The 13,325-nt window shown below is 41.6% G+C and overlaps 1 protein-coding gene across 12 annotated transcripts in view; it reads right to left on the reverse strand.

Moving 5' to 3' along the window:
* Positions 1-4,969: 4,969 nt before the first annotated feature.
* LOC140739720 (transcription factor 12-like) overlaps positions 4,970-13,325 on the reverse strand; it is a 175,233-nt gene continuing 166,877 nt past the window's right edge. For all 12 annotated transcript variants that reach the window (XM_073068173.1, XM_073068171.1, XM_073068175.1 and 9 more), the window contains one exon: positions 4,970-6,895. The gene's annotated coding sequence lies outside the window, so the exon portion shown is untranslated. The remainder of the gene's footprint in view (positions 6,896-13,325) is intronic.

Here is a 13,325-nt window from a genome sequence, read left to right on the forward strand (position 1 = left end):
TGGGAGCAGATGTTCTCAGGGAAATGGACGACAGAAATGTGGCAAATGTTCAGGAAGCATATGCATGGCGTTCTGCATTGGTATATTCCACTGAGGCAGGGAAAGCACGTAGGGTAAAAGAACCATGGTGTGCAAAGTTTGTAGAAAATCTGGTTAAGAAGAATAGCTTACGAAAGAACTAGGTACTGTTAGAGCTCTAGAAAATTACAAGAGTGCCAGGAAGGAGCTAAGAATGAAATTAGGAGCTAAAAGGGGCTATGAGAATGCCTTGGTGAACAGGATTAAGGAAAACCCCAAGATACTCTACAAGTATGTGAAAAGCAAGAGAATGAACCTTGTGAGAATCGGACCAATCAGATGCAATAGTGGAACCATGTATAGAGCCAGAGGAGGTAGTGGAGGTTCTAAATGTATACTTTGCTTCAGTATTCAACATTGAAAAGGACCTTGGCAATTGGGGGTATGACTTGCAGTGAACTGAAACGCTTGAGTGTATAGACATTAAGGAGGATGTGCTGGAGGTATTAAGTTGGATAAGTCGCCGAGACTGGACAAGATACACTCCAGGCTACTGTGGGAAGTGAGGGAGGAGATTGCCAAGTCTCTGGCGATGATCTTTGCATTATGAATAGGGACGGGAAAAGTATCAGCAGATTGGAGGGTTGCAAATGTTGTTCCCCTGTTCAAGACAGGGAGTAGAGATAACTCAGGAAATTATTGACCAGTGGGTCTTACTTCAGTGGTGGTTAAGTTGTTGAAGATCCTGAGAGGCAGGATTTGTGAGCATTTTGGAGACACACAATCTGATTAGGGAGAGTCAGCGTGGTTGCAGGTCATGCTTTATGAGCCTAATTGAATTCTTTGAGGAGGTAACAAAACACATTGAAGGTAGAGCAGTGGATGTAGTATATATGGATTTCAGCAAGGCATTTGATAAGGTTCCCCTTCAGAAAGAAAAGAGGCATGGGATCAAGGAGGCCTTGCTTTGTGGATCCAGAAGTGGCCTGCCCACAAAAGACAAAGGGTGGTTCATACTCTGCATGGAAGACAGTGACCAGTGGTGTTCTGCAGGGATCTGTTCTGGGACCCCTCTTTATGATTTTTATAAATGACCTGGATGACGAAGTAGAAGAGTGGGTTAGTAAGTTTGCTGATGACACAAAGGTTGGGGTTGTTGTAGATAGGCTGGTGGGTTATCAGAAGTTACAGTGGGACACTGATAGGATGCAGAACTGGGCTGAGAACTGGCAGATGGCGTTCAACCCAGATAAGTGTGAAATGGTTCATTTTATTAGGTTAAATTTGAAGACAGAATATAAGACTCTTGGCAGTTTGGAGAATCAGTGAGATCTTGGGCTCCATGTCCAGATTGACAGTGTTAAGAAGACGTATGGTGTCATAGCCTTCATCAACTGTGGGATTGAGTTCATGAGCTCTGAGGTAATGTTAATGCTATAAAAGATCTTAGGCCCCACTTGGAGTACTGTATTCAGTTCTGGTCACCTCACTACAGGATGGATGTGGATACTATAGAGCATGCCTTATGCGAATAGGTTGAGTGAACTTGGCCATTTCTCCTTGGAGTGACGTAGGATGAGAGGTGACCCAATAGAGGTGTTTAAGATGAGGAGAGGCATTGATCGTGTGGATAGTCAGAGGTTTTTCTCCCGGGGCTGAAATGGCTAACACGAGGGGGCATAGTTTCAAGGTGCTTGGAAGTAGATACAAGGGGGATTTTAGAACTAAGTGTTTTTTTTTTACAGAGATTGGTTGGTGTGTGGATTGCACAGTGGGAGGCGGATACAATAGGGTCTTTAAGGAGATTCTTAGATAGGTATATGGAGCTTAGAAAAACAGAGGGCTATGCGGTAGGGTAATTCTAGGCAGTTTCTAAAGTAGGTTACATGGTTGGCACAAGGGCCTGTAATGGGCTGTAGATTTCTGTGATTCTAAATATTGAAGCAGTGTTCAATATTCATTCAGAAATCTGATGGCAGAGGGTAAGAAGCTGTTCCTGAATTGTTGAGTGTGTGCCTTCAGCCTCCTATACCTCCTCCCTGATGGTAGCAATGTGAAGAGAGCATGTCCTGGGTGATGGAGATCCTTAATGAGGCATTACTTCTTGAGGATGTCCTGAATGCTGGGGAGACTAGTGCCCATGATAGAGCTGGCAGAGTTTACAAATTCCTGCAGCATTTTCCAATTCTGTGCAGTGGCCCCTCTATATCAGAATAGAGTGCTTCCCATAGTACATCTGTAGAAATTTACAAATGTCTTTGGTGACATACCAAATCTCAATTGGCTGTCGTGCCTTCTTTGTAACTGCCTCGATATGCTGTACCCAGGATAGATCCTCAGATGTTGGCACTCAGGAATTGAAACGGCTCACCCTTTCTACTTTTGATTCCTCTGTGACGATTGGTATGTGTGCTCTTGACTTGCCCTTTCTGTAGTCCGCAGTCAATTCTTTGGTCTTAATGACTTTGCGTGCAAGGTTGTTGCCACGATACCACTCAACCAGCTGAACTATCTTACTTCTGTAAGCCTTGTCACCATCTGAAATTCTGCCAACAATAGTTGTGTGGTCAGCAAATTAAAAGATGGCATTTGAGCTGTGCCCGGCCACAGGTATAAAAAGAGTAGAGCAGTGGGATGAATGCACATCGTTGAAGTGCGCCAGTATTGTTCATCAGCAAAGTGGAGATGTTATTTCCGATTGCACAGATTGTGGTCTTCTGGTGAGAATGTTGAGTATCCAGTTGCAGATAAAAGCACAGAGGTCCAGGTTTTGAAGCATTTTGATCAGAACTGCAGGAATGATTGTGTTAAATACTGTGCTGTAGCCAATTAACAGCAGTCTGATGTACACATTAGTATTGTCCAAGTGATACAAGGCCATGTGAAGAGCCAATGAGATCGCATCCACAGTAGACCTATTGTGGCAGTAGGCAAATTGCAGTGGCTTCATGTTTTTGCTTAGGCAGTTGAATCTAGCCATAAGCAACTTTGCAAAGCACTCCATCACCATAGATGTGAGTGCTACTGGATGATAAGTCATTAATTAAGGTATGGCACTGGTATGATTGTTTTGAAGCAGATGGGAACTTCTGACTGTAGCAACGAGAGACTGAAAATGTCTTTGAATACCCCCGCCAGTTGGTTGGCAGCCTTATCAGGTACTCCATTGGAGCCTATTGCCTTACAAAGGTTCATAGTCTTTTAAGATATGATTTTGGCCTCTGAAACAGATCCTGAGTGAGAATCTTCTGACCTGAGAGTGGCTTCATTATGGCAGGTGAAGAGGCCATGGGGATGGTGATTGGAATTAAAATAGTTAGCCACTGGCAAATTCTACTTGTTGCACATGGAGTGAAGGTGTTCGGCAAAGTGATTCCCCAAACTACATTGGGACTCACTAAATTGATTATACTGGGCACAGTATACAGTCCTGACAGACTTGCAAGGTGAACTGTTGCTTAAGCTGGAATGAGTGTTTGGGGGCCCTGAATAGACAGGTGTGGCACTTCTGCTGCTTGCAGGGATACGTGCCAGGAGGGAGATTAGAGAGGAGGGACAGGGAATCAGAGAGGAGCCATCCCTGCGGAAAGCAGAGAGTGGGGCGTGTTTGGTGGTAGGGTCCCATTGAAAATGGCAGATGATGCGGAGCAGCACTGTTGTGTTAATTAGTGCAATGAAGAGGGATCTCGAGAGACAAACTAGAAAGGGAGAAGATAGATAAGGGTGAAGAGCCAAAGAAAGGTAGGTGAAAGTGCATTTCCCAAGCTCATGATACCCCCAAATGTTTCTCTTTTTGTAGCTAATAATGATAACATAACTTAATGATAGAGCTTGTGGGTTAAATATTAAATCAGGAAACCACGTGAAATGTTTCTGCTTTACTATGTTACACAATGGGATCTATCATTTCTGTTCATAAGGCATGATGAGACCTCACCTTAACATCTCATTCCAATAGAGGACAAGTCAGCACAGCAGTGGGATAAACCCAACAATCCAAGATGAAATTTTTGAAGAAAATCTTGTATCCACACTTTTAGCTCAGGCAAGATTGCTACCAAAAGCTTCACACACACAGAGAGGCAAACTGCGTAATGTGTGGAGATTTCAGGATATTATGTATACCAATACATAATAGCTATGAGGACAGTCAGCTCACAGTTGTGGTTCCAAGTCACTGTTCGCATAGGACAGCAGCACAACCCATGAACACTGCTTCTACAGACAGGCTAAACCAGATGAGGGTAGCTGGTGAGCCTCATGCTCTGAGAGATAGGGACATGCCCATCCTAGCATGCAGCTCTGGGCAGATGAGATCAATAGTAAGATTCAATGGCCAAAGAAGGTGGTTCTGCAACGTTCTGTGGCAAGGGAAGGGCATGACAAGGCACTGATGAAGTCATGGTCATCTACTGCAACCAAGGAAGACTCCTGCTTGCGATGACTACTCGTACTTGTATCACTGGACCTGGACTTCCAAGATTGAAAGACTGGAACTGCCCCATTGTAACAGCTTCTCCACTTTAAAAACTCACCGGCACAGGTCTCCTGTCATTGTTGGATACGATGGACAACCAACACCTGTGAGGGGGGCAAAAACCTAGCTACACAGTACCGCCTCAATTTTCAAAAACTTCACAAATAATTGATCAGCATTTTCCTTAAAATAACAAGTCATAAATGCTATAATCCATATGAAGAAAAGTCACAGTTGAATGTAATTACAAGTACCCTGCCAGATAACATTAGCCAGAAGTTTGTAATTCAGCAAAACATAATCATTTTCGTTATTATGTGCCTCGTGGGCAATTATGGTCTTCCAAAACATAATACATTTTTGAATTGGGAACTTTTTGCTATTGTTACAAAACTGAAAAGCTATAGGTGCAAATTATAATTGATCTATTCCATAATACATATTTGTTAATTTACACAGTGGAAAAGGAAACACTTGTTTAAATTTAAGGAAAACCCTTTATTACAATGACATTGGGTATACAAGATTAAACGGACATTAAAAAGGAGGGGCATTCCTGTTATAAAAATGGCACATTTATTGCTACATTACTGTTATATACATGACAGCTCTCGTTAACTACTAAGGCAAAAGGAAATGATTTAAACTACTTTTCCGAATACTCCAGCCAGCTGTTTTGATGCTTGTATAAATACAAAAAAAAACACACAAGGAACTCGAGGCACTCAGCAACACAATCAGAAATCTAATTGTGTAACATTTAAGTACTGTATGGGTGCTAGAAGAAGCTTTACCTACATGTACTAAAATAAACTTCTCGAATCAGACATTGAGTAAAAATCTACAAAAAGTAACATTCGGAATCCAAGACATTTTCAAGATTTATGGTATAAAAGGATTGCTGTTGTGAAAATAAGCCAACTTTTTTCCTTAAATTTCACTTTGTAAGGGTATACTGCAAGTCTTTTCTTAGCAAAAAAAGCACTAGACAAAAAAGAGGCTTTTAATGAAATGTTAGGCACTGGTCATTTTTCATTCTGTCCACATTGCATCACAAGTACAAGAATGAAAAGGCCACGTAATTTTTTTTAACTATTACATACATCTGCAATACTCAAAATGAGCTGAGAAATGTCACTGCACAATATTTAATGCAGTTCTAGTAATGTCAGGCATTTTACCCTCAAATGTCAAAAATTTTGTTCATTCAGTCCCACGGTTTTGTTGTCCGTTTTCCACTTGTTCACACCTTTTTTAAAAATAAAAAAAGTTATGTCAAAAGTACTGTCTTCTGCTTGGCTGGTGAGAGTCTGTGAATATACGTTTTCAGTGGAAGACTGATTCCGTGTTTTTTTTTTATTTGCAATGGGTTCGTTTCCACAGTACACAGGCTGCGGCAGAAATGAATTCAGCTTGGCATGAGGCAAGCCACTGTTACGTAAGTTGCTCACATCCGTATTAGATTCCACGACCAATTCATAAGAATTTTTAAACATTTGAATATTACATTGTGTAGGAATCTACAATAGCGTGGAAACGTTTTCCCACTTCTTGAATAAATCCATGACAAACCTATGGTCATACATTATCTAGAATCTGCAGCAACAGTTACTGCAATATGAAAGTCTCCAAAGACCTTTCAAGTTCTGAGTACGCACTATGTCCAGCTACCTTAAAAAACTACAATGTAAAGTCTAATAATGCAAAAATATAGTTTTGCTCATTTTACATAAAATAACTCCCTACAAATGAATGAACTAGCTTCAGTAATGCACTCATTATGTTGGCCCTCCACATTTACCTGATCGCAAATGCAGGACAAGAGAAGGTCTGTAGGATATTTTGTCCATTGGCTAACAATCCCCTCCCATCCTCCCCCACCCCAGTCAAGTACTAGGGAGACGTGGAGTGGTTGCGTGTCAGTTGAGTAAGACAAATATTTTCTGGGAATGCTGTAAACCAAGGACATTATTTTTTTGTTAAACAATAAGACAACTTGCTTACAAAACAAGCAAAAAGGACTTTGTTGAAATTTTGTTCCAAAACAACCTTGCATCCTTGCAGGTTTCATTAAAACATACTGGGATTTAACATAAGCTCAGGCACTAACTCCTTTCTTCCACTGTCGGGGAAGGGTTTTTTATTTCCCTTTTGGACTGTAGCAAAAAACCTTTGCAGCACAGAGATCCAGTACTTCTAATGATATGCATCGACTGTCCCCCCTCTTTAGATAGATATAACAAATGTGCATGTTCACATTTGCAATTCTGATCCAGATAAAAGGATTTGTCAGTTTTATCATTTTGTTTTTGGCAGAACAAGGTTTCTTCCTCAAGGAGAAAGATGACAGATGATGTGTCGTTCTTGCTTACCACCTTCAGTTAAACCAGGCAGTCAGAGCTGGAGAGAAATGGAAAGTTATAATTAGGCAATCTTACCATTTTGCACAGTAGCAATAATTTATATTCCAGAAAGTTATTAACAGTTTATTACCAATCGCAAAACAAAATTGAATTCTATATATTATTTAGATATACTGCGCGAACAGGCCATTCCGGCCTAACAAGCTGCACTTCCCAGCAAACCACCTATTTGAACCCTAGCCTATTCAAAGGATAATTTACAATGACCATTTAAACTACTAAGGCTTTAGACTGTGGAAGGAAACCAGTGCGCCCAGAGGAAACCCATGCAGTCACAGGAAGTTGTACAGACTTCTTGCAGACAGCATCAGGATTGAACTCTGAACTCCGACATCCCCAACTGTAACAGTGCCACGCTAACCACATCGCTACCGTGGCCCGCTACGCAAAGGCATGTAATGCAAAGGCAACACATGAGTAATAAAACAAATTCACTGTTTAAAATAGGCTCTAAACATAAACCAGGAGATTATAACCTGGCGAGTCTAACATCAGTTTGGGAAAGTTATTGTAAAGTATTCTAAGGGACTGGATATATCAGTATTTGGATAGGCATGGACTGATTAAGGATAGGTAGCATAGCTTTGTGCGTGGTAGGTCATGTCTAACCAATCTTATAGAGTTTTTTTTGAGGAAGTTACCAGGGAAGTAGATTGAAGGCAAGGCAGTGAAGGCAAGGTCCCGCATGAGAGGATGGTCAAGAAGGTTCAGTTGCTTCAGGATAAGGTAGTAAATTGAATTAGACATGGGCTTTGTGGGAGAAGTCAGAGAGTGGTTGTTGAGGGTTGCCTCTCTAACTAGAGGCCTGTGACTAGTAGTTTGTCATAGGGATTGGTGCTGTGTCCTTTGTTGTTTGCCACCTATATCAATGATCTTGAAGATAATGTGGTTAACCGAATTAGCAAATTTGCAAATGATACAACGAATGGGGACAGTAAGGAAGGCTATCATGGTTTGCAGAAGGATCTGCTTCAGCTGGAAAATGGGCTGAAAAATGGCAGATGAAATTTAATGTAGACAAGTGTGGTAGAACAAAGGAATCTGGGAATACAGATCCAAAATTCATTGAAATAGACATAGGTAGGTAGGGACACACAGAAACCTTTTGGCACGTTAGCCTTCATAAATCAATGTACAGGAGATGAGATGTTATGTTGAAGTTGTATAACATGTTGGTGAGGCCTAATTTGGAGTATTGTGTACAGTTCTAGTCACCTACCTACAGGAAAGATGTACAGTGGTATTAGAAAGTTTGTGAACCTTGTAGATTCTTTTCTACTTCTGCATAAATGTGATCAGATTTTCACGCAATTCCTAAAACTAGATAAAGAAGAGCCCAATTACATATATAACACAAAAAATATTATACTTGTCCATTTATTTATTGAGAAAAATGATCCAATATTATGTTTTATTTTGAAAAAGTATGTGAACCTCTGGGGTAATGTCTTCTACAAAAGCTATTTGGAGTCAGGTGTTCCAATCAATGAGATGAGATTGGAGGTGTGGGTTGTAGAGGTACCCTGCCCTATAAAAAGTCAGGTTATTGACAGAGCCTGCTCCTCTCTAGGAAGATCGGTTTATGTGCACAATGCATCAATCAAAACAAATTTCAGAGGACCTTAGAAGAATTGTACTTGGAAAAGGGTACAAAAGCGTTTCCAAGGACCAGAGTGTTCATCAGTTCACAGTAACAGAAATTGACCACAAATGAGAGGAAACTCAGTACTGTTGCTAATCCCCTTAGGGATGGGCACCCTGTAAAGATTACACCAAGAGCACACACAACATGCAATGCTGAAGGAGGTGAAAAAGAACCCAATAGTAAAAGACCTGCCTCAGGGCCTGGACAGCTTGCAATCGTTGAGGGAACAATGAATTCAAATTTGTATCAAGACATTTTACAGGAGAATATCAGGGTAGTGGTCAATCACCTGAAACTTAATAGAACCTGGATAATGCGACAAGACAATGATCTGAAAGACAATAGCAAATGAACAACAGAATTGTTTTAAAAGAAGAAAATTCATGTTTTGGAATGGCCAAGTCAAAGTCCTGGCCTTATCCTATAGAAATGTTGTTGAAGGTCCTGAAGCCAGCAGTTCATATGAGGAAGCCCACCAACACCTCAGAGTTGAAGCAGTTTTGTAAGGAGGAATGACTTAAAATTCCTCCAAACCAATGTGCAGGACTGATCAGTTACTAGAAATGTTTGTTTGAAGTTCTTACTGTACGCGGGGTCACACCGGTTACTGAAAGCAAAGATTCATATACTTTTTCCAACAAATACGTGTAACATCGGATCATTTTTCTCAATAAATAAATGAACAAGTATAATTTTTGTGTTATTTAATTGGGTTCTCTTTATCTAGTTTTAGGACTTACATGAAGATCTGATCACATATTTATGCAGAAACAGAAAACATTCTACAGGGTTCATCACCTTTACAGCACCACTGTAAACAAGGCTGAAAGTGTACAGAGAATTCACAAGGATGTTGCTGGGTCTGGAGGACCTGAGTTACAAGGAGAGATCAGGACTGTATTCTTTAAAATGTACAGATTGAGAGGACATTTGGTAGAGGTATACAAAATTATGAGGGGTATAGATAGGGTAAATGCAAGTAGGTTTTCTCCACTGAGCTTGGGTGAGATTAGAACTAGAAGTCAGGGGTTAAGGGTAAAAGGTGAAATGTTTAAGGGGAACATGAGAGGGAACTCCTTAACTCATAAGGTGGAGAGTGTGTGGAACGAGCTGCTAGCACAGGTGATGGATGTGGGTTCAATATAAACATTTAAGAGAAATTAAGAAAGGTATGTGGGTGGGAGGGATATGGAGGGTTATGCTCCAGGTGTAGGTCTATGGGACTAAGCAGAATAGATCAGCATGGACCAGGTGGGCAGAAGGGCTTGTTTCTGTGCTGTAGTATTCTAGGACTATATTGCTAAACAACTATATTGAGGACTATATTGTAATTTTTGCTTTTAAGACTCAGCCGACCATAAATATAGGAGCAGAATTAGGCCATTTGGCCCATCAACTCTGCTCTGTCATTTCATCATGGCTGATCCAATTTTCCTCTCAGCCTCGATCTCCTGACTTCTCCCTGTATCCCTTCATGCCCTGACCAATCAAGAATCTATCAATCTCTGCCTTAAATATACATAAAGACTTAGTCTCCACAGCTACCTGTGGCAAAAAATTTCCCAGATTCACCACTCTCTGGCTAAATTCTTCCTCATCTCCGATTTAAAGGGACAGCCCTCTTTTCTGAGGCTGTGTCCTCTGGTCTTAAACTCTCCCATCATAAGAAACTCCTCTCCACATCCACTCTATCAAGGCCTTTCACCATTCGATAGGTTTCAATAAACTGCTCACAATATTCCAAGTGAGCCTCACCAGTGCTTTATAAAGCTTCAACATTACATCCCTGCAACACACACAAATTGCCAGAGGAACTCAGCAGGCCAGGTAGCATCTATGGAAAAAAGTACAGTCGCCATTTTGGGCCAAGAGCCTCTGACAGAAAGCAAAGATGAGTAGGTTTAAAAGGTGGGGAAGGGGAGAGAAACAGATGGTGATAGGTGAAACCGGGAGGGGGAGAGATGAAATAAAGAGCTGGAAGTTGATTGGTGCAAGAGATACAGGGCTGGAGAAGGGGGAATCTGATAGGAGAGGACAGAAGGTCATGGAAGAAAGAAAAGGGATGAGGAATACCAGAGGGAGGTGATGGGCAGGCAAAGTGAGAAGGTGAGAGAGGGAAAAGGGGATGAGGAATGGTAAAGGGGGGGCAGGAGCCATTACTAGAAGTTCAAGAAATCAATATTCATGCCATCGGGTTGGAGGCTACCCAGATGGAATACAAGGTGTTGTTCATCCAAGCTGAACATGGCCTCATTATGACAGTAGAGGAGGCTATGGATTAATATATCAGAATGGGAATGGGAAGTGGAATTAAAATGGCTGGCCACCGGGAGATCCGGCTTGTTCTGGCGGATGGAGCGTAGATGCTCAGTGAAACGATCTCCCGATCTATGCTGGGTCTCAGGCCACACCGGGAGCACCAAACACAGTAAATGACTCCAACAGACTCACAGGTGAAGTGTTGCCTCATCTGGAAGGACTGTTTGGGGCCCTGAAAGGTAGTGAGGGAGGAGGTGTAGGGGCAAGAATAGAACTTAATCCGCTTGCAAGGATAAGTGCCAGGAGGGAGGATAGAGGGAAGGGACGACTGGACAAGGGAGTCACATGGAGCTATCTGTACAGAAAGCAGGAAGTAGAGGGGGAGGGAAAGATGTGCTTGGTGGTGGGATCCTGTTGGAGATAGTGGAAGTTCTGGAGAATTATGAGCTGAATGTGGAGGCTGTTGGGGCGGTAGGTGAGGACAAGAGGAACCCTATCCCTGGTAGGGTGGTGGGAGGATGGGGTAAGAGCAGACCATAGAATACTACAGCATTGAAAAAAGGCCATTTGGCCCTTCTAGTCTGTGCTGAAACTTTATTCCACTAAAGTTTGACTGCACCCAGTCCATAACCCTCCAGACCTTTCCCATCCATGTATCTATCCAATTTATTCTTAAAACTTAAGAGTGAGCCTGCATTTACCATGTCAGATGGCAGCTGGCTCCACACTCCCACCACTCTGAGTGAAGAAGCTCCCCCTAAACCTTTCCCCTTTCACCCTAAAGCCATGTCCTCTCATATTTATCTCTCCTAATCTAAGTGGAAAGAGCCTACTCACATTTACTCTGTCTATACCCCTTATAATTTTGTAATCCTCTATCAAATTCCCTCTCATTCTTCTACGCTCCAAGCAATAAAGTCCTAACCTGTTCAATCTTTCCCTGTAACTCAACCCCTGAAGACCCAGCAATATCCCAGTATATCTTCTCTGCACTCTTTCAATTTTACTGATATCCTTTCTATAGTTAGGTGACCAGAACTGTGCACAATACTCCAAATTTGGCCCCACCAATGTCTTATACAACCTCATCATAATATCACAACTCTTATACTCAATACTTTGATTTATGAATGCCAGGATGCCAAAAGCCTTCTTTACAATCCTGTCTACCTACATAATCATAATTCCACTTTTAGGGAATTATGTATCCGAACTCCCAGATCCTTCTGTTCCTCCACACTCCTCAGTGCCCCACCATTTACTGTGTATGCCCAACCTTGATTTGTCTTTCCAAAATGCAACACCTCACACTTGTCTATATTAAATTTCAATACGTACATGAACTGGAAAAAATGCAGTTGAGGGTAGTGTTGATGGTGGAGGAAGAGAAGCCCCTTTCTTTGAAAAAGGAGGACATCTCCTTCATACGAGAATGAATGAGGAAATGTCCTTCTTGCTCATCACATCCTTGCTTTTATATTCTAGCTCTCTTGAAATGAATGCTAATATTACATTTGAACAAAGGAACATAAGAAATAGGAGCTGGAGTACGCCATCTGACTTATCGAGCCTGCTCTGCAATTCAGTAAGGCCATGGCTGATCTGGCCATGGACTCATCTCCACCTAACTGCCTTATCCCCGTAACCCTTAATTATCCTTCCTCATCACAGACTCAACCTGCAGATTAACCTTTAGGAAATACTGCACAAGGACTTCCAAGTCCCTTTGCACCCGAGTTTTTTTTTGTTTCTCTCCATTTAGAAACTAGTCAACCCTTTCATTTCTTTGCTCATTCGCCTAATCTGTGTAAGTCCTTCTGTAGCCTCTCTACTTCTTTAAAACTTCCTGCCCCAATAGCTATCTTCATACTGTCTGCAAACTTTGCCACAAAGCCATCAATTCCATCATCCAGATCATTGATATATAACACAAAAAGAATGTGTCCCAACACAGACCACTGTGGAACACCACTAGTCACTGGCAGCCAACCAGCAAAGACTCCCTTTATTCCCAATCTTTGCTTCCTGCCAATCAGCCACTGCTTACCCATGCAAGAATCTTTCTTGTAATTTCATGGGCTAGTAGCTTGTTATGCAGCCTCATGTGTGGCATCTTGTCAAAGGCCTTCTGAAAATCCAAATATACACCATAAACTGATTCTCCTTTGTCTATCCTACTTGTTATTTCTTCAAAGAATTCCAACAGATTTGTCAGGCAAGATTTTCCCTTCAGGAAACCATGCTGACATGTTAATAGGCCATACTATTTTATCATGTGTATCCAAATACTCTGAGACCTCAACCTTAAAAGTAGACTCCAACATCTTCCCACCACTGAGGTCAGACTAAATGGACTATAGTTTCCTTTCTTCTGCCTCTCTCCCTTCTTGAAGAGTGGAGTGACATTTGCAATTTTCCAGTCTTTCCGAACCATTCCGAAATCTAGTGATTCTTGAAAGATCATTACTAATGCCTCCACGATCTCTTCAGCCACCCCTTTCAG

The sequence above is a fragment of the Hemitrygon akajei genome, chromosome 16, assembly GCF_048418815.1.
Source record: "Hemitrygon akajei chromosome 16, sHemAka1.3, whole genome shotgun sequence".
Lineage (NCBI taxonomy): Eukaryota > Metazoa > Chordata > Chondrichthyes > Myliobatiformes > Dasyatidae > Hemitrygon > Hemitrygon akajei.